This window comes from Echeneis naucrates, chromosome 20 (genome assembly GCF_900963305.1).
Source record: "Echeneis naucrates chromosome 20, fEcheNa1.1, whole genome shotgun sequence".
Taxonomy (NCBI): domain Eukaryota; kingdom Metazoa; phylum Chordata; class Actinopteri; order Carangiformes; family Echeneidae; genus Echeneis; species Echeneis naucrates.
Genome location: NC_042530.1, coordinates 14,824,954 through 14,850,213, shown reverse-complemented (window position 1 = coordinate 14,850,213; position 25,260 = coordinate 14,824,954). Strand labels below are relative to the sequence as shown.

The 25,260-nt window shown below is 40.3% G+C and overlaps 1 protein-coding gene across 2 annotated transcripts in view; it reads left to right on the top strand.

The window, feature by feature from the left end:
• The window catches only part of arhgef4 (Rho guanine nucleotide exchange factor (GEF) 4), a 109,754-nt gene that overhangs the window by 5,627 nt on the left and 78,867 nt on the right, over window positions 1-25,260 (top strand). The window contains exon 1 of one of the 2 annotated variants that reach the window (XM_029528940.1): window positions 18,955-18,976. The exons of the other annotated variant lie outside the window; for it this stretch is intronic. The gene's annotated coding sequence lies outside the window, so the exon portion shown is untranslated. Of the gene's footprint in view, window positions 1-18,954; window positions 18,977-25,260 lie in introns of those variants that run through there. 2 annotated transcript variants of the gene reach the window in all.

Below are 25,260 nucleotides of genomic sequence, written 5' to 3'. Positions count from 1 at the left end.
CATCTCACAGTCCTGTTATTGTTGCTGGTGTGAGCTGTTTGTATTATATGCTGGCTAAACAGCCATATTTCCAGTTATTATATCGGACATGTATGATGATGAAGCTGTCTCTGTTGTCTGTTCTGGCTTGTGTCTGTGGTGCTGGGTTGCGATGATTTGTGTGTTGAAATAGAGTCATGCTGAAGCCTGTTTGATGCCTTTGGCCATGAAAAATGTTTGTTTGAATTGAAATATTGAGGAAATCCCAGTTTTTAAAATGTGGCTGCTGTGCAACTGCTTTATTGTAAACCTTTTTTTTTTGTTGTTTTTAAGGTTCCATTTTCAGGTTAGTTTAATGAATCAAACTGTGCATACCTTATGCCAATTATATTTACTATTATAACACATCTCTAAACTTTTCCTACCTTCCGGACTTGTCTCTTGTTTTTCGAAGGCTCAGTCTGGTTTTTTTAAGTCTTTCCCAAAAGGTATTGTTAGCAGTGTTCACATGAGCTTCAGTGTCTCGCACTGTGCAGTCTTCCTGCCACTGACCTGCCCGCTGGATTCCACAGAGTGTGGATTTTTCAGAGAAAAACCAACATCCCTTTCCAAACCGTGAGGACACAGTGGGGAAATGCTATGCCCCTAATTATGCAGGGCGACAAAGAATAGAGTCTGGTTAGCTCAGAAACCAGTGCAGGATTTGTCTGGACCTGCTGCTGCTGCTGATTGTATTGGGTTTCCGACTGTTAGACTGAGATCATAATCAAGAATGTCAACAGTAATCAAGAGGTACCACAACACTGTTTGTGTGTCTTTACTCAGAAGGGTGTGAAAACCAAAAATACCTACAGTGGATCTGATGATCTTATTTCATGGACCTGGATCTTCCCCTGACAGATGATCTGTTTTTCAAACAACTGGCACAGGACGCACCAAAAAATACAAAGCCCTACGTACCCATTTGATTTCAAAACCCTACCTAACCCAACCCTAACCTAGTAGCTAGTGGCAGAACTTTCTAATTAATAATTATAAAATTATTATCGAATTTATTTATTCTCTATTAGTCAGTACTCCCCTCAAAAGCATTGAAAGGTGACCATTAAAACAATCTCTGACTAAATGAAGTAAGAGTAAAAGGGTGATTGAGTTGTGTAATCAGGCTAAAACTGGATTTTGGGGGGCATTACATGGTTAAGTGAAGGGAGGTACCACATGGTGACTACAAGACCTGTGATTGGTCGACCTGGGTCAATTCTGTTTTTTGTTAATACTGGAAAAAGTTGATAGGAAGACAACATAAAGGAAATCGAAGAAAGACTCAGTGGTTTGCCTTTCACACCGAACAAAAAAATTTCCTCTGTGAGCCTGATCACCATGGTAACTGTTAATGAAACAAGAAAACGTAAAAATGAGCAACTGCATGGTAGCAGTTGCCTGTTTTCTGTGTAGGAAATGGGAAAGAATTACATGGATGTATAAGTCATGCCTTTTGATCGCTGATCACACACGCTGGCATGGCAGTAATCTCCTTGTCTGCAGAGATGAAGTGGTACTGCATAAAATTATCTTAATGGTGCTATCAATCTGTACAGCAAAAGGAAAACAATATATTGACTTGTCAGCCCTCTTTTGCTTTATTCATCAAATATAATAAAATGCTTTGAATCAGTTGAAAGAGATCTGGGTGTGTCGATTTCCCACAGTTATTTTTCTGTTCTTTTTGAACTGAGAACCAATGCTTGTGGTTAAAAAATACTTCGGTCAGGAAAAACCTCAAACCTAGCAACTGTGCATCTGATCCAGAAGTCTGGCCGTTTCTTTCCTGGTAACCGTATGTCTTGGTTCCAGTGGCAGTTGCTCACAGTGCTGCAGGCAGTCCATTTGCGTTTGAAGGCATCTCAAAGGGTATCTTGCATTTAAAGCTGCCAGGACGACATGGGTGCCAAGTGTTAACTGTCGCCTCCTCTGTGGATCCTTTTAGTTGGCCAGCATGAGTCAGCGTGGGTCTCTGTGGTTTTGTCGGTGTCTGTCCACAACACATTACAGCAGATTATCAGTGTCAGGGCCTTTGCACAAATTATGTTTTTGTTAGAAAACCATCCAGTCAGATGTTGAGCTCAACATTTTTTTTGTGAGGTTTTTGTAAAAACAGCTGTAGCACATTATAGACCGGAGCAGTATCAGTGATATAGATTTTTTTCCTGCTATAAATAGGAATTACAATGTAATTCCTTTTTTTTTTATAGACACAAATGTATTAGATCCCATCCTTAAGTAAAGGACTGTGGGTAAGGAACTGAATTTAGAAGCAGTTTGTGGTTAAATTGTGGTTTTTGCTTAGAAACCCAGCTGACACACAACTGACCTTCAATGTTGAAATGTGGGTGAAATAATGTCAGCTGCCATTCCAACATTAAAATAGCCTTCAAACTACACTTAATGCAAATAGTAGCAAAAAGGTCAGCAACAATCAACATGAACATCAACGAACATGAAAATTTGAAAAAGTTGAATAAATGTAATCTCTTCAGCCTCACCTTTGGACTTAAACTTTAGGATTATGTGTCATTTTGATACCATAAAAACTTGATTCATGATGTTGTAACAACGTCATCAAACATCAAAACCTAATTAAGCAGACATTCGACCTTGTGCATGATTGTACAGTAAATAAATGTAAAAAAGCTAGTTGGGAAGATTTTGGGTGAAATGTCCTGAAGTATCTAAGTCATAGCCATTATTAGATGATGCTGAGGAAAGGAGCTTCAGTCCTTCCTATCTCATGTCCTTTAACAATATTTAAGGTGAAACGCCATTAGGTTTTCACCGTGACATAATTGCATAAATGTAGAAATACAAGAGCATCTCTTTTATGTTTGTGGCATAAAGCAAATGTTACGTAAGACTTTCTATGATAATCCATAAATGTAGAATTTTTCTCTTTCAAATCCAAAAGCAATTTTGAGGAACTAAACATATATTCTGCTTGAAATGAAGCTAAGGTTCAGTAATTCTATAAGGAGAAGATCCAGAAGTCCCATACGGGGTTTAGGCCCTCATAAGGAGTTAAGCTTAGTTTGGGTAGTTTATTGTGCCATCACTGTTATATCAGTCATTGTGGTTTCTGTTTTCCCAGGGTTGCTGCTGTTGTCACTTTCAAAAGTGGATTGAAAATATGCACTTTTTTGTGAAAGGCAGAATTGAAATGCACAGGTCTTAGGTTTTCAGAGTCAATAGCCGCTGGAATTCAAATTAGGATTTAATGGAAACAACAGAAGTAGGTCTGATGGATCCTGTATGAGAAAAGTTACTCCATGTTCCTGATAGGATTATAATCTGTTTGTAATGCACCACCACGCACCTCGAATGAAGGGCCAGGCGGAATTACAAACACAGCTTTACAAACAGCTTGGTGTTGCAGGAAAGCCCTGCCTCCCTCTGGCCCTCCTCCCTCCCCTTCTCCCTTCTGTCTCATGAGCGTCTCTTCTGTGGTTGGACTGTATGAGCTCAGGCAGCTGTGAAGAGACAGATACTTTTATGAAGAAAGAGAAAGTTGTGTTTCTGCTTCTCTGCACTGACCACCGCAAGTCGCCGCAGGATGTTTCTCAAGTCCTGCCATGGCCCAGGTGAGGCTTCTTACTCTGGGTGAAGCTGCGAGGCAGCAGGAAGAGGAGATCAGATCTGCAAGGTCTTTTATATGACAACAGTAGGAGGTTGTTATATAATGACCAGCCTCATTACTCCCACTGAGTTTGATTTTGTGTTCACTCTGTTTGACTAGAGTTGCATGTCTGTGAGGGCCAACTGAGCTCTGACAGGTCAGAAAAACTAAAATGTGTCTACTGCTGCTCCTCTGATTCTGAAGTTTGCTTTTCTTTGAGTCAAGAAATGTATCATTCTGTAGTACTCATTGTAAACCACTGTGGATTAACTCTTGGGATCCTACCTCAATGGAGATGCAAATCGGAAGAGCTGCTTCCGGAAGTATTTTTTCATCACTGTAAATACCTTTTGAAAGGCTTTTCTTTTTTTGTGATCAAGCTTTTATTTATTGATTAACTGAGATTAAACAAGATACAACACATATTTTACATAACAAAGACATAAAAAGCAAAATAAACATCAAAGGCATTGAAACATTGAAAGGCTTTTCTGTCTGGATTTTAGATTTTCTTTTATGATGTACTTGGCTGCTGGATAGGTCTGGAACTATTTCAACAGATCCTCGAAATATGAGAGTGAACACGTTTTAACTACTCAACATTAATTTTGTTGCAAAAGATCTTAATGAGAAACCTATTTACCATTGTCCATCTAAGCCTTGAAAAGCATTGTCATTGATAAAAAAGAAGTTGGAGTTTTAAGTTTTGAAAAGCTATTGTGCTTCAAACCATCTCCCACTTTGTTTCTGAATTGTCTGTATGTACTAGAATAATCTGCTCAGGCATACACTGTGTTCTGTCTGATTCTTACCCTTCTATACAGATGGAAGCGTCCACTGCCATGTGATGTCCAAGAAATACTAAAGCGCTAATCTGTTTGGTTGGTGTTTCCCTGTTTCCCACTTGAATGTTTGGAGGATCTCTGTTGAAACCAATGGTGGCTGGCGGTATCTTTAATAGCTGTGATCTTCTTTCATTTCCATCTTTTGCTTTTGCTTAAAAGGTGCTTTTCAAGGTACTGCAATAGCATCTGGCTTATACTGGGGCCACATACTGTTACTTCTGGTCCAGTATACGCTTTGGGTCCATGGCCTAAGTCTGCCCCATATGCAGAATGATGTTCAGATCTTTTTTCTGCATCTGGACCAGTTCTGGTGCACACACAATGTACAAATTGTCTACGAAGTGTACAAAGATTCCCTGTCAGTTAACACCGGAGGATAACATACACATGTGGAAGTATATGAGCCAGACTTAGTTTTAAGAACCAAGTTATATAAAGCACCAGGAGTTTCATTTTGTCATCTGGTTAGTCAGATGGGCATGAGGTACAGTGGCATTAATGGAGGACAAGCAAACAGATATGAGTTGATCTAAGAGATATAAACGTGCTGGCTTGTCATGTGACTCAAAAGTGAGAAGCAGCAATGGGACGTTTAACAGGCACGGGACGGGGTAGGTCCTATTGAATGTTTCTGGTAAGGGAAAAAGAGACACATACACTGTTACACACTGTTCAAAATGTGAGATCCGGTCCAACATGTAAGATGGTCAGCGACCCTTCCCCCTGCTGAACCTGTGTGTTTTTAGAGGGTTGAAAACTGTATACTAACACACACAGTCATTGGTTAAAAAAAAAAAAAGGGTGTCTGGGGCAAAGCCGTCACATTCCTCTCAGAGGGGTAGGGCTGGAGTGGAGTTGGCGGGGTGACAGAGTGGCGGGCTGCTGTCCAGTGTTTAGCACACAGTTGCAAAGTTGACACAAGAGAGATACTCAGGAATTTGTCTCATTTCACATCCAGCCAAGCTTAGATGAATAGATGGTGAAGAGACACTCAGCTGCCCAGTTTCCCATGCTCCCTCATTACATCCATTGCTCCGAGAGAGGCTGCAGTCTTCTCACTGGACTCTCACTGCCTCAGCTTTCCCAGTGTCTGTTAGACAGTTTACATACTTCCTTTGATTAATGCTTGTTTGTCAATATGTATGAATAAGTTATAATTGCTAGGATAAAGGGATTTATCATTCTATTTTAGACATAAACAAGCATGATCACTGCTTTAGTCATGCTGTTTTAATCCTGCACTTTCTTTTATTTATCAAATATTTGAAAACTTTTAAATGATATAGCAATTGAAGAGGCAGCACAGGGACATAGTGGTTAACTCTGTTAATCCACAATAAGGTTACGGGTTCAGTTCCTGGCCTGGGGCCTTTCTGTGTTGTTTTTTTTTTTTTTTGCATGTTCTCCCCGTGCCTGCGTGGCTTTTCTCCGGGTAGTCCAGTTTCCTCCCACCATCTAAAGACATGCATGTTTGGGTGACTCTAAATTGCCCGTAGGTCTGAGTGTGAGTGTGTTTGTTCGTCTTTGGCCCTGCAGTGGACTGAATTTAGTGGCTGTTTGTGTTTGGACTGGCGACCTGTCCAGGGTGTACGCTGCACTCGCCCAGTGTGATTTGAGATTGGCTCCAACATCCCCTGCCACCTGGAAACGGATAAGCAGTAGAAAATGAATGAATGAATGAATGAATAACAATGAAGAGATACAGGAAATTATGAAATGCTTATCAAGCACAGTAATCACGCTCACCCCCCCTCATCTCATCTCATAGAAATGATGACTCAGTGTTTGCAGCAATCTGATTGGTTTGTTGCTAGCATGTTGGCAAATGTTGATCTGGTCTTTTGAGGTAAATGAGCTGGCCTGACGGTGACCCAAAGATGGGTAGTAAGTAGAGGCTATGCCTTCAGCAGCAACATGCTCTGCCATGCTGTTCAGATGATAGGCTTTCCTAAGGTCAGACACATAAGGTCATGTGACTCATGTAAAAAGGAGGATCCAAGTGGATGAATCAGATCTGTTGTTTTCCATTGAAAGCAGCAAGATTTGCCAGTGAACAACAATTTTTACTGACTGGTGTAATTTTGCCAACTTGCCCTGTGTATTCTAATTCAATGATCGATGACTGATTAGACTTATGTTTTTTGTAATTATAACACAACCATCCCCATCAACCAGTCCACTGACCTTTGACACTCAATGCATGAAAAAATAAAACTGTAGGAACATTCAAATCTTCACACCAAACTTTTTTATTTGCATCAAAGTAACTTTCTGACTCTCAGAGATTAGGAAAAAAAACAAACAAACTAAAAGATAACACATACATGCAAACAGAGGCTTTGTATTAATTTTTTTTTAAATAAATTACTTTTAATTTCATTACTTGTAGCTAAAGAGATACAGTTAAAGCATGTGATTGATCAGTTTACCTGGAGATCTGAATAGCTTGGATTTTACCTGACACTTAACATGAAGTGTCAGTATCCCTCCTACACACAGATACTCTGTTATTGCTATTTTTTCCCTACATTGACCCTTCGTGACCTTCTCTCAGAATTACCACTTTAGGAACGCTAAAACGAGCTGAATTAATGAAACAATAAATTATTTTGATGTCATTATTGACAACCACATAGCTATTTTAGAAAGATGCTCATTACTTTAAGTCTCATACTCACCCACCACTCTGACCATCTCAACCTCTTGATTGAACTTTTATTCATTATGCTCTTTATATTTCAGGCTGCTGTTAGCTTTAGAATGATGATGCTAATGTATGGGAGTGGTATATGGAAACATTTAGTACAGGAGTGAGCCCCTGTAGTCAGAGAACAGGAAAGGATCCAACTTAGGTGACGAGAGTAGGTTTCTCTGCGTGTGTGTGTGTGTGTGTGTGTAGTTTCCCAGCCTAGTACTACTTGGCTTCCGTGCTTCCTCCCAGAGGCTGACCACAGTCCTTTCAATTAGAGGGGACAAAAAGGTGAAGCCAAACTGGGAGCAGAGTTAGCCCACTGTGGCCTGGTCCTTTCCTCCCTTTTCTGCTGTGGCATCCATGCTAATGGAATACAAACAGAACAAGTCTGACCACAGAGTTCAGCTCCTGACATCTGCATGCATGTAAACACCATTGCACTCAATTTTTCTCACACAGCCTGAACATGTCAGCTCCTCTGTTCTTTCTGCTCAACACAGTGGAAAGCTTTAGATGTGTGTTGTGTAGAGAAACCGACAGCAGCAAGTGCAGATTGAATGCAATGGCACTTGTCAATCGAGATGTGTTCAGTGATGAGTGACCACAGGACAGCCAGAAAGGAAGGTAGACACATCGTGTGCTGCATTCAGGGGTATGAAAAACACCTGTCTACTGCTGAGACAAAGCTGTCACATAATAAAGCTATTTGTCTCCCTTTCCACCCACTGAACTGGTCATCATACTGTGAGTTTACTCAATATCATACTTTGAAAATAAAATTGAATAATGAGACAATCCTTTCTTATGATTTTTTTTTTTTACATAAATTCAATAACATAATGACAGAAACCTTTAAAGGCTGATAAGTCTCAGACCACCAAAACATTAAATAATATTTCCTCTCTAGCAAAATTTGTGGGTATAAGCAGGTTTTAAAGGCTAATCGACTTTTCTGGTACCACTAGATTTTCCCTTTGGGAAGAGGATACACAACTGAGAGGAGCCATGCCGTAAATAAATAGATCCAAGGAGAATGCCGTCCTTGGGTTGCTGCTTCTGTAAAAGTGTTCTGAGATTGTGTGTTTTTTAAAGTTATTTTGGAGCATTTATGGTGCAACAGCACAGTGCTGGACAGGAAACATCTGAATTTACGGCAGTGGTTCTCAATTGTTTCATGTTACGTCCACCCACGAAGCAGTACAAAAAATATTAACACAATACACACCAATCTTTCTGCATCAATCAATAGTTTAACTTACTACTTAAATTCTTTGACTGGAATGAAGCCAGAAACCAAATCATTTGAGTCTGCGGTGTTTCTGGTGACTCTGCTGACTCGAGTCAGAGAACCGGTCAGAACACCAGCAAGAAAATCCTGATGTTAGCAGATTTTAACCCTTTATTGGACAAGTGATTGTATATGTACCATATACAATCACTTGCCTGATAATAATCTATTAATATTATATTGTAGCCCATTTCCAGCTGTCTGTGGTCAATGTTTGGGTGGCCTCTTGGTTGGTCTTTGAATTGCATGTAGTTGCTCATCAGAGCTTTCAGGTGAGGTTGTGTCCCGAGTGGAAAACTTGAAGTTAGCATACAAAGGATCTGACTGCTCTCGTGTTGACTATGAAATATAATCCTGACTCATGGTAAGATTTTGCAACACTATTTGCTTAAATACCAAGTAGCTCCATGACATGTTTCCATAGTGTATTTAAAGAACAAAGAACCAAAATACTGTCATAAAATAAGAGTGTATTTCAGTGTAGCATCAGCGGACCTGCTGCCTGCAGACTGAGGTGCACTCAGAAGCTGCCTGACTCTGATTACAGTGAGTGGGGCCACAGGCAGGGGGCAGCTGACTGTCTGCTATCATGTTTGTGCACTACCAGCATGTCCATGACATCATTTGTTTTATAAGAGTGAGCCAGGGCTTTAGCGTAGGACAGTGCACTTTGATCCACCTCTAACCCAGATTCTTCCGCCAAAAATAGAGGGAGAGAGAGAGCCTGGTAGGTGAGCAGAGCTCAGCCAAAGAAAGCATTCCTCACAAAGGAGGATGAAATGAGCCAGACGGAGCATAATGACTACTGACTGCTTTTCTTATTCTGGATCTGTGGTTTTGGTTTCCTAGCCTGGTCATTAGGTTTCTCTGGCCCTCTAGGACCGGCACAACACTGAGAGAGAGATTGTGTGTGTGTGAGAGAGTGAGAGAAAGCAAGGGGGCTCAGACAAGAGAACAGGGCATAACTGACATGATTCCTTTGTATTCTTTTCACAAATCTGTAACAAGACCTTCCCAAGGAGGAGGATCCTGACCAGTGCGTCCACTGAATGATCCGACTGATCCGAATCGTTTTTCGTAGAATTATTCACCATGTCAGTCAGCTTTGCTCCACTGGCTCTCTGTCTGGATAGAGCAGCTTCTCTCACTGTCCAGTAGCTCTTGACAATGTCCAGTTATTCCTCACTGTCAGCTCTCATTAAAACTCAGACCACACAGTCAGACCAGCACAAACACAGACAGACACACACACACATGAATCACGCAATTTGGACGATGATTAACTGCACTTTTAGCAGAAGTCCTACTCGTCCTGGAAGTTGATGTTTATCAAGTGTCTCAGCTGAGTGACGTTCCATTCTGTGACCTCTGCCACTAGAGGTCTCTCAATCAAAACAATAAAGAAAGACAGCTTTGGGAAATATCATGAAATAACATGGGATCATGGAAGATTTTATCAACATCACCATAACTGTCAGTTCCTTGTGGAAGGATTCCTTTGCTGTGGGGGTTTCAGGGGGTTTACCTGCAGCTGAATTATTTCCAAGGCTCATTCTCTTTACAACAAACAGCTGCTGATTATAGCTTCTGAACACTGAATAATACAGACGCGAATCAAATCAAATCATGATAATGCCGATGACCTTTGTTTGGATTATTTCACCTTATTATTTACCTACAGCTGAATCAAACAGAGGTCCTCTCCTCTGCGTAACTGACAAACCAGGGATTTAAACCAAGAGAAACAGAATTAAACCATAAAGCAACTATTCTTCTGCATCAAATAGGTTGACGTTATAGTTGATTTTGAAATGGAAAACAACCAAAATGTGAACCAAGTGTTAAAATTTTGCTTTAAAACTTTAAATATGAAACAGACCAAGTTTTAGAAGTGAAAATACACAATTTAACATGTTATTTTTAGACATTTTATTAGAGTACATTAAAACTTTAAAATGTAGTTGCAGTTTTGGGATTTAAACAGAAAGAAACTATTTAATGATCATGTTCATGAACAAATATCAACCTGGGTTTTAGTTGCCTGTAACAGCAGTGTTTCCGAGGGATGGTATATCCATTATCAGCCATCCATCCAGAGTCAAATGTTTGTGGAAAATATTCCTTAAATTTTGGGGAGAAATTTACGAATCTGTGCAATAACTAATCATTAGTATTTATTTTGAATGGGATGCAGATTTTTAATGAATTGATTTAAGGAAACAAGCAAACAAATAAATTAAACAAGAAGCCCAAAGTGATGTTTTGACAATTTTTTTTGTGTGTTCAAATGGGACCCAAAGTCGAAGATCACTGATATTTAGTTCACGACATTTTTCTGCAAGTGCTGTTGCGGATTTTTTTTAAGGCCCATCAACTTTTGAATAAATTGTTCAACCATTGTAGCCCAATTAAAGAACCGAGCTAACTCTGCCGTGTGTAACTAAAGGTGCAACAAAGGCTACAACCTGCTCATGGTCAGACACTAAATGTTATCAAGCATCTCAAACATCTCCCATCAATGGCATCTGAGGATCATCTCCTGTAATGTCCAAATCGCCAAAGTTGCATTGTTCGTGCTTGGCCACCTTGTATTGGTTTCCTGCTCTGAGGTGCTTGATTAACACTGACCCAGATCCTGCTAATGGATCTCCATGAAGGGATCTAGTGGCACTTTCTCAGCCTTGTCACGATGCCGAGCTTTGGAGAGCTGATTTGCATGTTCTTCTCATCAATAATGTAGTCAGAGGAGACAAAGCGCCGTGTTAAGTGGCTTCTTGTGGAGAACGGAAGGGGTGGATTGGAGTGGAGGGGCCTTTCACTCAGGCACCAATGTTCTCTGAGGTTCACAGAGCTGGCCTGCGCCTCGGCAATGCTTGTTATGCTAATGAGTGAGTGGATGCATGATGATTTCCTCCTGTAACTGTTGGTTACCCAGGAAATATGGAGGGCTGCTGTCTTTCACACATTTGTGTAGTGAAAACAAGAGATTGGTGCTTTTCTTGTTCAGTTTGGACTCAGTTGGTGTCACTGGGAAGTCTAGTGATGATATCTTGTCTAAATGATTATAATGAAAGAAAATATTTACCTAGATTTTGTACGTGCATCTATCAATAGCGAAGGTTGATATTGTTTCACCGGTCAAGGTGACACAAGCAATGGTGATGAGCAGGGCATTCGGCCCGATCCAGATTTACTTGTAGACTTAGTTTTTTTGTTGTTGTTAACTTTTATGTCCAATGTTAAACTAAATATTTGTCATAACATCATTTTTCTGTAGTTTAAATCATTTCCCAGGTCACAATGACTTCACTGAACACAAATTTGCCAAGCTCTTAAGAATCTTTTCTAATTTTGATAGGAATAAATGGTCAGCTTAGACTCTGTTTTAGTCCTCGCTTAGTGCTTTATGTTGCTGGCATTTCCCTGACACACAGGGTGAGAGCAGTGGACAAGTCTTTTCTTGGCTCAAACTAAACCTCAGTGGTAGCTGTTGGGGCAATATAAAATGATGTGGTGGTGGAGGCAGATGGGAAGAGAGAGCTCACTGATTGGCTGTTTTTAGAAGTGTATAAATAATTTCAACTTGTTTAGGTTTGTTCCTCCTCATGCTTCCCATCAAACTGGCAACAGCAGGATAAAGCAAAGAAAAGCTAAACTGGTTAGAGTTGGATGAGACTTTCTATCTGCTATTTTCTGTGTCAGTGGCCAAGCTGGTTTACTGCTATGAGTTGAGGTTCAGTGTTTGCCTTGGCTTAAATCATGTACCTTAACTTCAAGAGGAAGAACTTGTAAGAAACAAAACAAAACAAATAAACAAACAAAAAACAAAAACAAATCCTTATTGTAGTTTTAACTTTAAGATAAGTTATAATCTACATTTTGTGCCTCGTTACTTTGTTTAAAAAAAATAAAATAAATTAATAAAATCCTGTTTGTCTTAAAGTGACAGTGACCTACATCACTGTTCCTAAGAAAGTTTACATACTGGTGCCTTCACGGATTGCTATGCTACAACATAATGTGATTACTTTTTCTATTTTGCAATGAGACTTAAATGGATGGGCCAGGCTCTGAAACCAAGGCACTGTAGAAGCTGCAGCTTTTTGCTCGCATATACTTTTAGCCAAACTAAATTGTGAATTTACATGCACATACACACATATACAACTAATGCATGTTATACAACATTCATGCAACAAGTCTGACTTTAATGAAAGTTAAAATCAGTTTTGCATTGCTGTAATATTGGTAACTAATAAACCAGTGAATAAGTTCTTCTTTTTGTTTTAATGCTGCTTTTTTTTTATCCTCACTTTGTGTTTCAGATACTGCAGAAGAATCAGTTTGCAACTCTGAAATTGTGAATTAATTATTTTGCCCAGTTATTCAGTGTGTCTTTCTCTCAGCACAATGTGTTCTGGAGCCCAATGAGCTATTGACCAGAACTGGATTTCATGTATAGTGTTAAGGAGCTCCTCTCTGTAAATATCGAGACAATCTCTCACCTTACCTTGTTGAGTCCAACTCAAACCAGCTCTTAACTTCGCCCATCCTTCATTAAAGGGCTCATCTGCAGAGTTCATGCACTTTGCTTTTTCTGTTTGTGACAGGAAGCAAAGAAAAGGAGGTTCAAGTGTTTTTCCCATGCCCTACATCTCATTCTTTTTTGGACAACAGCCTGAATGCAGCATGACGGTTCATACGCCACAGCCCACCTCTCTGTTGTTGGAACCTGTGCCACCATTTTGACAACATTTTCAACACAGAGCCCCTCTTTTGAACAGATGGCCTGACCCTGTGAGGTTAGCATGTTCCAGTGTCATGTATAGGCAGAGACATGCATCTCATCCACCACTGAGAAACATTACAGAAAAAACTCCCTACATTGACAGCCTTTGTTAGTGGCATGAAAAACTTCAGTACAATATGTTCTTGTGGGTCCCATAGCTGGAGGGCTTGTGGCAGTGGAGTTGAAACCACAATCTAATGTGTTGATGGTCTCCTGAGCTTTGTACAGAGGTTTAACCTGTGACCTGTGGCATCATGGTGTTTGGGAGCAGGCCTCAGCCGTTTCAGCAGCTGGTTAAAGCGTAAGGCTGCTGATAAACACTGTAATCTGGAGAGTCTGTGTACACGGTGGGGAAAGTTAACTACAGGCCAGTACTCTAGTGGGTGATCAGTGGTGTTCAGCGGTTGTATGGAGAGCAGCTTTTCTCAAATTGTAATCAAAATATCATGTTTTAAATTTAGTCTTTCTCAAACTTTCTGTGAGTGACCACAGAGGCTGCTAGTGAGTTGTGCAAATGTGTTGTTTTCAATATTAAATCAGCTTTGTCATTTCAAACATTATTTGAATTTCACTGTCTACTCATAAGGCTTCACCAGCTTCTACAGTTTGTTTCACAGGTTAGCCCTAAAATGATCAGTGTGACATTTCGATGGAAATGTGAATAAAGTTATCAGGGAACCTCCTCTGTGAATAAGCAAAATGTTTACCAGTTATCAGCTTATCAGTTACAGAGAAGGGACAAGATTGGATAGGGTTTAGACATGAGTCTTATTAGTCATGTTATTGCCAGAAATGAGACTTATACAGCATTTCAGAAATGCCTCCTTAGCGCTGGGGTAATAGAGTGGTTAAGATGTAAACCATCCATCCATCCATCTTCTACCGCTTTTCCATTTCTGGGTTGCGGGGCTGCTGGAACCAATTCCAGCTCACATTGGGTGAGGGGCGGGGTACAGCCTAGACAGGTCGCCAGTCCATCACAGGGCCAAGGTGGAAACCATGCATTTGAAATTATGTGCGGTTGGAGCCCTGTTGATTGCCATATTCAATACAAGCGTTAAAATTCCTGATACAGCAAAGATGATTCTAAGGTGAGATTTTCTGCCAAGCTGTTCAAGACACAGCTCATGTAGTAAGTACTGCAGGTTTTGCTTTAGTGATTTGTGGTCTGCAAGAACTTGAGGAACACTAATGCAGAGTAGACAAAATGAACAAACCTGAACGATATCAACCTGGCTTGACACAGCTGCTCCCCTGGTGGTGTCCCACCATCTATGGCCAGCAAGCTTAAGCTGCTCAAATTAATGGAGCTCTTTGCATTATTAGTTTTATCTTTGATTCTGTTGGACTCAGAGGAAACTTTGTGGTGATCAGCCTGTCTGGCTGGTCAGAACAGGAGGTGGCACTGCTAAATTCACTGACATGGTGCTTTAGGCAACATGGTGACTCCTTGCTGCTCAGCAACTGAGGAAACAAAGCAGCCCCTTTTTTGGACCTTGTTGGTGTGTTTCCGGTCCACACGTTCCAGCGGAGTCTAAGGCATCGAGGCTGGCACAGAGCAGGCAAAGCTTTAAGCCTGTTTTGCCCTAATTGTGAGCCTTAGTATTGCTCTCAAATAAAGGAACAGAAGTACTTAGTTCTAACTCACATGATATAATCAGCCAGACAACCCAGTCCTTCATTAAACATGCTTTTTCAGTAGAATCCTAGCCAACATGATATTGGAGCACAAATTTCTCCATGCCATCAAATGTCAGAGTAGTCTCTGTGACTAAACTGACATTTCATGATTCTCTTCAAAACAGCAAGCCATGCTTCAAGATTTCCAAATGTCCTCTCAAGTGAACTTTGGAAGAGGACTTTCAGGGCTCTGTCATAAAGTCCTTGAGTGTACCACAAAAATCATGAGTAGGTTGCAAAGTTGACAATGTAGGACTAATTTGTTCTATGCCACATTTCTTTACTGGCACTGCTTTTTTCAACAGTTTCTTCCAACAGCTAACACTATATTACACCAATCGTGGCCTGACAGATGTGGGGAATTGTTATTTTAACACTGTATATCACACAAGGTGTGAAAGCTGACCCAATATGATTTATGAAAGTACAGTTATAGTCCAGCTGTAGTCAGTAATGATTCTTGGGGGCTATCAGGTTGAATTTGGTGAAAAAGCATTTTGGATCTGACATAGTGTTTTCCCAAGTGAATCCAGTCAGTCAGTTAAAATACATTTTTTAAGGCTGTTGCTCTGTTTTTATCCTTTCATGTATGGCTTGTAAATGACAATTGAGGAATAATACCTAATTCTAAAAAGTTTGTGAGTAATTTTCAATATCAATCTCATCCAACTTACTGACAAGCTGTTGTTGACAGCGAAAGAAGTTTATAGCTCAGCTATAAATTAAGCTCCTCACTGGCCCCTCTTTGAAAAGGAGTCTGCCTGCAATTCACTGCTTTTATTTCCATCTTTTCTTATGTACAACCCCAAATACAAATTAATTGAGACACTTTGTAAAATGTAAATAAAAACAGGATACATTGATTTGCAAATCTCAAAAACCCATATTTTATTCCCAATAAAACATAAACAACATATCAGATGTGAGAGAGACATTTTACCATTTCATTGAAAATATGAGCTCATTTTGAATTTGTGGCAGCAACACAAAGAGTTGGAACAGGGTGATAGTTACTATTGTGTTGCATCCCTTCTTCTTTTAACAACTATCTGTAAACATCTGGGAAGTGAGGAAACCAGTGGCTGAAGTTTTAGGAGAGGAATGTTGCCAGATTCATGTCTGATGCACGATTCTAGCTGCTCGACAGTCCTTAGGACTTTGCTACTGGCAGGCCAGTATAACACCCTGACTCCTGCGAAGCCATGCTGTTGTGATGGATGCAGTATGCGGTTTAGCATTGTCTTGCTGAAAAATGCAGATTTTCTAGATGGGAGCATATGCTCCAAAACCTCTATGTACTTTTCAGCATTGATGTTTCCTTTCCAGATGTGTAAGCTGCCAATGCCAAAGGCAGTGATGCAACCCCATACCATCAGAGGTGCAGGCTTTTGAACTGTCCACTGATAACAAAGCTGGATGGTCCCGGTCCTCTTTAGTCCACAGGACAGGGTGTGTATGGTTTCCATAAAGAATTTCCAATTTTGATTCATCTGACCACAGAACAGTTTTCCATTTTGCCTCAGACCATTTTAAATGAGCTTTGGCCCAGAAGATGATGGTTCACATCTGGCTTCATTCAAGAATAGGCAAAGATGAGCTATGAGCTTCTGCCTCTTCCTTTTTTCAGTTATTGTACAATATATATTTGTGTGTAATTAGTTCTATTTGTATATGTGCAACCGCAAATAAAATAAATATGACGATGAAGATTCTTCTTTGCATGATACACCATTAACTTGCATTTGTGGATTGCACGCTGAACTGTGTTCACAGACAGTGATTTCTGGAAGTGTTCCTGAGCCCATACAGTGATGTCAGGTAGATCATGAGCATCAGTTTTTGACCTTTGGCCTCGTCCCTTGCTTTGCTTCTCAGAACCCAGTCATGTTACTGACTTGCTACTGATTTAGCCTAATTAGTTATCAAATTCTCCTCCACTTGTTTTTGATTCATGCCAATGACTTTTCCAGCCTTTTGTTGCCTCTGCTCCAACTTTTTTGAGATGAATAGAATCCATCAAATTCAATTGAGCCAATATTATCCACCAAATGGTAAAATGTCTACGTTTCAACATGTTATATGTTGTTTCTGTCCGATTTGAAATAAAATATGGGTTTATGAGATTTGCAAATCATGGCATTCTGTTTTTATTTACATTTTACACAGCGTCTCATCTTTTTTGGACTTGGGGTTGTGCAATCTAAATACGATGTCTTGGCTCCTGAAAAACAGCAGGCTTTCTCTCCCTCTCTAATCCCGACAGGCAACCAGCAGCCTGGCCAGAAGCAGCCATGTATTTCAGGTCTTCTGGGAAGAGACATGCTAGGCTGCCAGAGAGAAGCCTGAGTCATTGCTGCAGCTCGCCTGACATTGCTTGTTGCTGGTTTTAGGGATGCAAACAACACCAGGCACCCGCACAGTTTCAAATCAGCTTTATTTCACTCACAGAGCCATATCCAGAAAAAGTATGTTGTCGGGACAACAGTGGGGCATGCAGTGCCCCCAAGGTTTAAATACTGAAAAAATAATCCCAATGGTCTTCCTCTTGGGCATTCAGATGAGTCTTGAAGGTGAACTAACAGAAATCTTAAATTGTTGAAAACTTAGTGTTGAATTCTTTCCACCCACATAAAGAAGTCCGACATTGATGACTTTAGTGCTGAGTAGTTGTACCTTTTAAATCATGCAAAAAAAAAAATTGACCCAGCAGGGGGTGGTATTTCCCCCAAATCTGGAGCTACATATATATATATGTTCAACATCGGCGGTTCAACATCACTCAATCTTCCTGGTGTGTCTTAGTTCTCTTTTCATTTCTAATGCGCAGCAAAATTTTTGGTTTATGTGCTGCTAAAGCCTGTAAATAAAACAGAGATTCATATGACTCATTATTCTGCAATGTTGTTGACAGAGCCTTGATTATGTCAGTGAGGCCAAAACAAACAGCATTAAAACTGAGTTTAAAGTTACTTTCAGGCAAAGTCAGGTGGGAGTGCCATGCACAGAAAAAGAGGGTTCTTCGTGACTGTGAAGTAACATAAAAGGAGTTTGAGAGGCCTTTGAAAGGATTTCACTGTAATGAAACACATGGCTGAGCTGTACATTGGTGTGGTGGAGTAGTACAGACCCTGCTGGCCTTTTGTTTTCACTCTGAGCCCCTTTTACAGAACAGTGAGGTCATTGTTTCTTTGGAGCTGATGTATTATTTATTATGCTGCATATTTTTTGTGACTTCTTGGCTACATATTCAAAAAAATCTTTTTGCATGTTGAGATGCCATAAAAATGAAATGTGTAAACGGTTTCATTCAAAATTAAGAAGCTGCTTTCTCAGACTGATTATTGTAAATCCGAGCAAATTGCATCCTACTGTATGTGGATCATCTTTAGATTAATTATCTCAAGGTTAAAATAAGAGTGACTCCTGAAATTGACATAATACCAAAGCTGTTTGTTTTAGTAACTTTTCAAAAAAACATAGAGTGAAATATCCAACCTCACAAATGATCATTGGTTAGGAAGAGATGCTGGTTGCTAAAAGAGAGCAAAATATTTAATGCTTTATGTATTATTCTGAAGAAAGATGTAAGATTTTAGAGATATTTTAGAGTCTGGGCTGTAGTAAAGTTGCCAAACCATACGAAGTACTTTTATAGAGAAGCTTTTTAAATACTTCTTTGTAGCTTTAATGGATCCCTGCTAACCTTTTTGCGTGAGGACTCCAACTTGTACAGTAAAGTCCTCCACCTGTGTGGGACTCTGTCAGATAAGCTGTTATGCAACTCCTGTGGCAAGACTTTTTCCCTCCTGCCCTCCCTCTCTCTATGACTGAGGCTAAGTCTGTTTAAGACAGCAGCAGGTTGTGAAGCTGGAACTCCTACTAACCTAGAGACACGGTACAAGAGCTGGGTAGACGCAAACTACTGGGCAGAGAAGGGGAGGGCAAAGGGGAGACGGGCGTATGTCTGTCTGTCTTTTTTTGACTCAATTCTTCAAGAATGCTAAGTGTTATGTACTTCCTCCGCACTATATTTCAGGTAAGGCTTCTCACTTTGTGGTCAGTTTGCTGAACTGCAGATGTCAGTGCTTCTTTGTGTGGTTGAATTCCACTGACTGGTGCTGTGCAGAATTTACTACCACCCTTCCATTAGTTCATCTAGTGAAGACAGGAATAACCCGATACTATCCCCTCTCAAACAGTCCAGTTAACATGTGCTGCTGCCTTTTGATGTTTCCCTTCTTCCCATCCAGTGAAGCAGTGCTTCACTGGATGGGAAGCATTTTTTTGCCCAATCCCCCACCTACCCACCTCCAAACCGGTCCGTGTCAATCCAAAACACAGAAAGAACTGTTTTGCTTGAGCTAAAATGTAAAGAGGCTACAAGGCTCACTGGGTTATTATCAGATTTAGCGGGGATGGAGGCTTTGACGGCAGCAGGGACTCTTCAGCCTTTAGCAGATCTGTCGTCTCCCATCTGCTACGCTCCACAGCAAACATCAAAACATCACAAGTAACAGTGCATTTAATCAAGCCCTTCACCAAAGAATATTCAGTAAAGTGAATGAACTCATACTTGATTTTAAAGCTTTACTTTTCTTTTTCTTTACACTTACCTAAATTTCAGAGGAAATGTTGTCTAACATCAACTACATTTTCTTGATGGCTGCAGTAATCAGTTCCTGTATTTATCAGCGTAATCTGTAATAATGTGGATTTTGTTTTATTTTGTGGAGCTGGTGGATGGTCATTATTGTAGAATTCTGACACACCCAGGCATAAATAAATGTAAATTGAGAATATATATTTATTTATTTATTTATTTATATCTATATTTATCGTCTATATTTTCAACCTGATGTTCATTTTTTGAAATGCTGGTCCCCTTTAGCAGCGGCATGGCGGTATAGTGGTTGGCACTGTTTCCCAACAACAGGGTCGCGGGTTTGGTGTTTGCATGTTCTCCTGCATGTGTTTCCTCCAGGTACTCCGGTTTCCTCCCACCATCTCAAGACGGTTTAGATAATCTAAATTGTCCGTAGGTCTGAGTATGAGTGTGAGAGGTTGTTGGTGTCTGTCTCTATGTGTTTGGCCTGTGAAGGACTGGTGACCTGTCCAGGGTGACCCCGCCCTCACCCAGTGTGATCTGGGATTGGCTCCAGTGCTCTCCGTGACCCGGAAATGGATAAGTGGTAGATGAATGAATGAATGGTCCTATCTACAGGAATATAGATCATAAAGCAGAGTATGCATGTACCACACACAATTCAGAATCGAGCACAGAGCAGATCACTCCTCCTCAGCTACACTCTTCCAAAGTTGGTTTGTTCCCCCAGTATATGTGAAGCTGGAACCCTTTTTCTCACATGACCAGACTTCTCACGCAACATTGCTTGCTACTCACCTGTGTATTACTCATTTAGATGTGTGTCTAAACTGTTGGTCAATTTAAATAAAAAAAATCACATCAGTGGAACAACTTTATACCGTACCTACAGATTTTTTCATCAGACATGGAATTTTGATGGTGTGAATCAGTGGAGATGCTTATCTACTGTTTCTGTTTCCTACTAAACAGATTTTGATGATAGCAAATGATGATTGTAATAATACATTTCAGACAGTCATGTCAATGTCAGTGGGACAGACACATATAGGTGGCTATTTCTAAGTCTAGCTAGGAGCGGAGAAATGCTCATTGTAAGACTTTCAGCCATCATTGCATTTATAAGACAAGAGGTTATAAAATGTCCTCTGAACAGTGACTTGCTAGTGGAATGAGATGGGCCTGGGATAATAGGCTAGCATGCAAATTTCAGTAGAGGAAAGAGGGGACAGCGGCAAAAGTTTACATCAGTGTTTGTTTCCACGTCTAGAGCACTTGGTGAGTAAAAAGGGGAAGTTCTTGCGATGTCTCCTCGAGCTTTCTCCATTAGTAGTTGGCAATCTTAGAGGATCCTAGCTAAGATTGCCTCTGTGATCTTTACGCAAAAAGTGATTATGGTGCTTTGACGTGTTGAGGTGCTATCAGAACAATGTGAGGAGGCGCATGTGTGCCAGAGTCTTTCAGACTCCCCGGAGCCTCCTCCGGAGTTTTAATCAGTGCGTTAACAACAGGGATGGTGTAAGCTCCAAGATGGTGATGGTTTCATTACACACTCTGTGACACAAACAAAGAAGGAAAGATGTGATAACTGCTGTGTGAGCAGCATGTCCTGCAAGAAAAATCACTCACGGTGACAAATGAGCTGTTCACCAGCCTGAGAGAGCGCTGCCCTCTTGACCAACTTTCACAGCCAAAATCAGACCCCCTTTGCAGCTCTAACTAGACACACAGTGAGCAATGAGCAAGAGATGCCTCCCAAATTTCCAAAATGTGGGAACTCACCACAGGGGTTGATGAGGCCTATTTAATCCCCCCCCCCCTCTCTTAGCAGCTTTTCAGACAGCAGGTTTAATATTTTCTAGATTTCATCAATGAAGTTAACTGAGGGAAATTACTCTGCTGCTCTTACAATTCTTTTTCAAGCCATCTTGTGACCAGTTTAAATTCAGATGTAGTTTGCAACATGCACATTACTTTTTTAATCTATTTTTTAATCTATATTTGAGATGACGACTTCTTGTCAGATGCAATATTATCCTGCTTTAGGTAGCCATTAGAAGATGGTAAACTGTGTCCATGAAAGGATGAAGATGGCTAGCAACAGACAGCCTGTGGCGTTCAACCCATGATTGGCACACTTCACCATCAATCTGCCTCTTAGGTGTCTGAAGAGTTATTTTGACACATGGAGTGAGCTGCTTTGCCTCTGCCATCTTGGCAGTGCGTGACTCCTTCGATTTTGCAGCTAATCCAAAAATGGTCAAAGTGGACGAACATATTTGAAACTCAGACTATGGTGCGTGTAGCCTTTGTTATGCAGATATTTAGGTCTGAATGAAATTTAAATGTAATTTTAAAATGTTTTGATTTACCCCTGTGCAGTTGTCATGAAGGAGAGCATTAAGTGTAGAGACTGAAACTGTTTATTGTACCAAGGTGTGAATATGTTTATTTTTGGAGGTTACTGCTTGCTGTTGACAAGAGGAAGGTTGTCACCATGAATTTTTGCTGTTGATGCCAAGCTCTGACGCCGATTGCAAATACCATCTGTGTTCAGAAATTGAGATTCATAAGATCAGGCTACGTTTTTACAGTCTTGTTCATTCTGATGTTTTTGTGCTCACCATAGGTGTGAAGAGTGGTTATCTGTGTTACTGTAGCTTTTACACTTCAATGGATGTGGACATTTTTTTAATAGAAGCACCTGACTCGAATCAGGCAGGATTTTATGGTTGACTGATATTTTGCATGAATAAATAAGTGTACAGGTGCTTTTAATGCATTGCTATGTAAGTACAACGTCAACAGGTTAAATAACGTTGCAACTAAAGCTCCATCCAGCCTCGTAGATGTCCCTAAACATGACAATATGTAGTAGAATGGAGAAGTATGGAAATCAGTAAAATCCATAACATCCAGTTTAAAACTCAAAGGCATTGCACCAGTGCAGACAGTGTTGTGACAGTTTGGGGGTTGATACAACAGCAGTGTGATTCAGGCCCGAAGCATGTGAGGGGAGCTCGGGGCTAAATTCCAGTGAGTGATCCACACCCTCTGCTTCAGTCCACTGGGATCCCAGTGCTCCATGGTGGAGCATTAGTCGAGAGGAAGCACATGGGCACACACACACACACACACACACTGTTTACATTATTTTGATATTGTTGTGGTGTGGCCTTGAAAGCAAACTGTAGCTATGCTTTTTTTTAGCAGACACATTTCAGTAAAGGAGAAATAAAACATATGAAGAAAGAAACGTAAAGCAGAGTATATACTTACTATGCTATGTCTCAATGCATATCTGGAGGAGATCTTCAAACAAACATCCTTTTGCTAGAGCACATTCACCCCAAATCACTGACTCCTCTTGGTGTCTCTCCATTTAAGCCTCAGTGCTAAATTTACTAAGGTTTTTTTTTTTTTTTTAACATCTTCCCTTCTATCCCTAACAATTCATGGGAGCTGTGGTATGGTAAAAGTTAGGGGGAGATTGTGGTTCAAGATTATCCAGATTGGAAGGCTAATCACAGCACTGAGACAGGAAGCACTCCCAAGATCCCTCATATGAGCCACATAGTACACACCTCCACTTGCATACAGTCAATGCCCACCTCATTAGAATAACTAGAAGAGGAATTAAATTATGGGGTACAAAGTTCAGTCAAAGAAAAAAATTTAATTAATGAGATTAACAAATCAGAAATGGAATAGATGTGCTGGAGACTGTGTGTCGCCACATTGTCAGACACTGCACCCAGACATTGTAAACATACAGTCATACTACCCTGCTGCTTGACCCCATTAAATGCACAAAGAATTACTTTATGGATTAACCTAATGCTGATATTTGCACAGTCATCAAATTCCATTCCAGAAGCAGAAATACCAAGGTTCTCTTCCTTTCACTTTTCTCCTGACGTTATTATGAAGATTTAAAAGAAAAAAAAAAAAAAAAAAAGAAGGTCTGCCTCAGTCTGGACTGCAGAAGTCTTTCCAAGCTACTTTGCCTGGTTGTCAACAACTTATCCATATGCAGCTCTGATGATTAGCCTCAGTGGGCAGTTGCTAACTCCAGTCATGCTCTGCTGAAGTTGGTATTGATCATGTGAAACCTCACCAACATTAGATTATTGGATTGTACCTCCATATCTAAATAAGTGGCTAAGTGGCTTTAAAGTTGCATTAAGTCACTTGTTACCACAGTGGGGCAGGAGAGCATTAATGCAACAACAAACACTAATCACTGATTAGCCCCTGAGAGCTGCTGCATTTTGAGGATACTCATGGACTTTTTGAGGGTCAGTAGCTACAGAGCTGTGAGTGTGTTCAGCTCAATACGTCCACACTCATCCTTTTGACCAATAAAGTGTACTGAGTTTTGGGAATGCATACAGACATTTACTGGGTAGTCAGTAGCCACATCATACAGGTGGTGATGACAAGAGAATGAGCCTGCGAATCCTGAGCTCAGAGCAAAGAAAACATGCCTTCAGACACGCTGACATGAGCAGGTGTCGGGCTCTGCAGGACAGTACTAAAGTCACATCTAAGGCTTAATATTTGAAAATACAAAATATTCAGTTTTCCCCAAGAATTAAAAGGACATTTAGGGTCAATTTTTGACTGCGTTAGTTTCCAGGCTTGTTTTCACAAATGACAAACCATGGAACGATAAAGAAAATGTCACATCAAGTTTACCCTAATGAAATTAAATAATGAAAATATGCTTTAAAGTAGCTAGTCACTTTACCTGACTTTAACATTTTTATTGTATCACAGATAGCACATATTTTAGTGACCTTACTTTGTTAGTCTCGAGGTCATTGTAAATGAAATGGTTTCCCAGATTACACAGTTAATCTACAAAAGATAAAAATAGTAACACTGCGCAAATCTGTTCTTTCTCACATTTCCTGTATTTTCATCTCAGAGGAATTATCTCTTAACAAAAATAAAGTCCTGCTGAGAAAAACCAAACTTTAGGACATCAAATAGACCTACAGTGTTGTGGAGAGTGAGACGTGCCAACGTAATCCTTGGCTTCAGAGTAAGCCAACATTTATTAGGATATGAACAATTATCTGGGTAATGAGAATTTGCTACGATCAATTCATTTGGAGTGTCGTTTATTACTTTTTGATGTTCTCTGGTTTAATTTGGATGGTTGAGTGTAACGTTATTTGTAATAATTTATCTCTGCACAACGCTTGTGTGTGTGTGTGTGTGTGTGTGTGTATGTGTACAAGGTGCTGGTGTTGGAGGAAATGCTGGCCAGAGTAATGCAGTCTGTAGGGAATCACATGCAATTATTGGCTGCTTCTTTCCCACACAGTGTTATTGGTATTCTATCCCAGGCCTCTGTGGCCTGTTTTCACTGGTCCCTCCCTTTGTGCCATGTTTCCATGGTAGTGTCCTCTAGAGTGGAGACAAGCTAAGCTAAGTGAAAGGGTGAGGGCTCGGAGTGTGTGGGTGTATGTGTGTGTTTGGGTATTGGCATTTGGATAATTAAATGTGTTCCTACATATAGGAAAACTTCTGCAACTTATTTATTTATTTCTTTTTTTTTTTTGGTCAATGTAGCGCATACAGTAATTTTGATGTAGAAACAAAGGCTCTTCATTTATGTAATTCCCATTTCTACCACTTGGAGGCACCTAAGGCCAAACTTTTCAAATCATACACATGAACGGGTGATGAACTGGTGATGAACGGGTGAC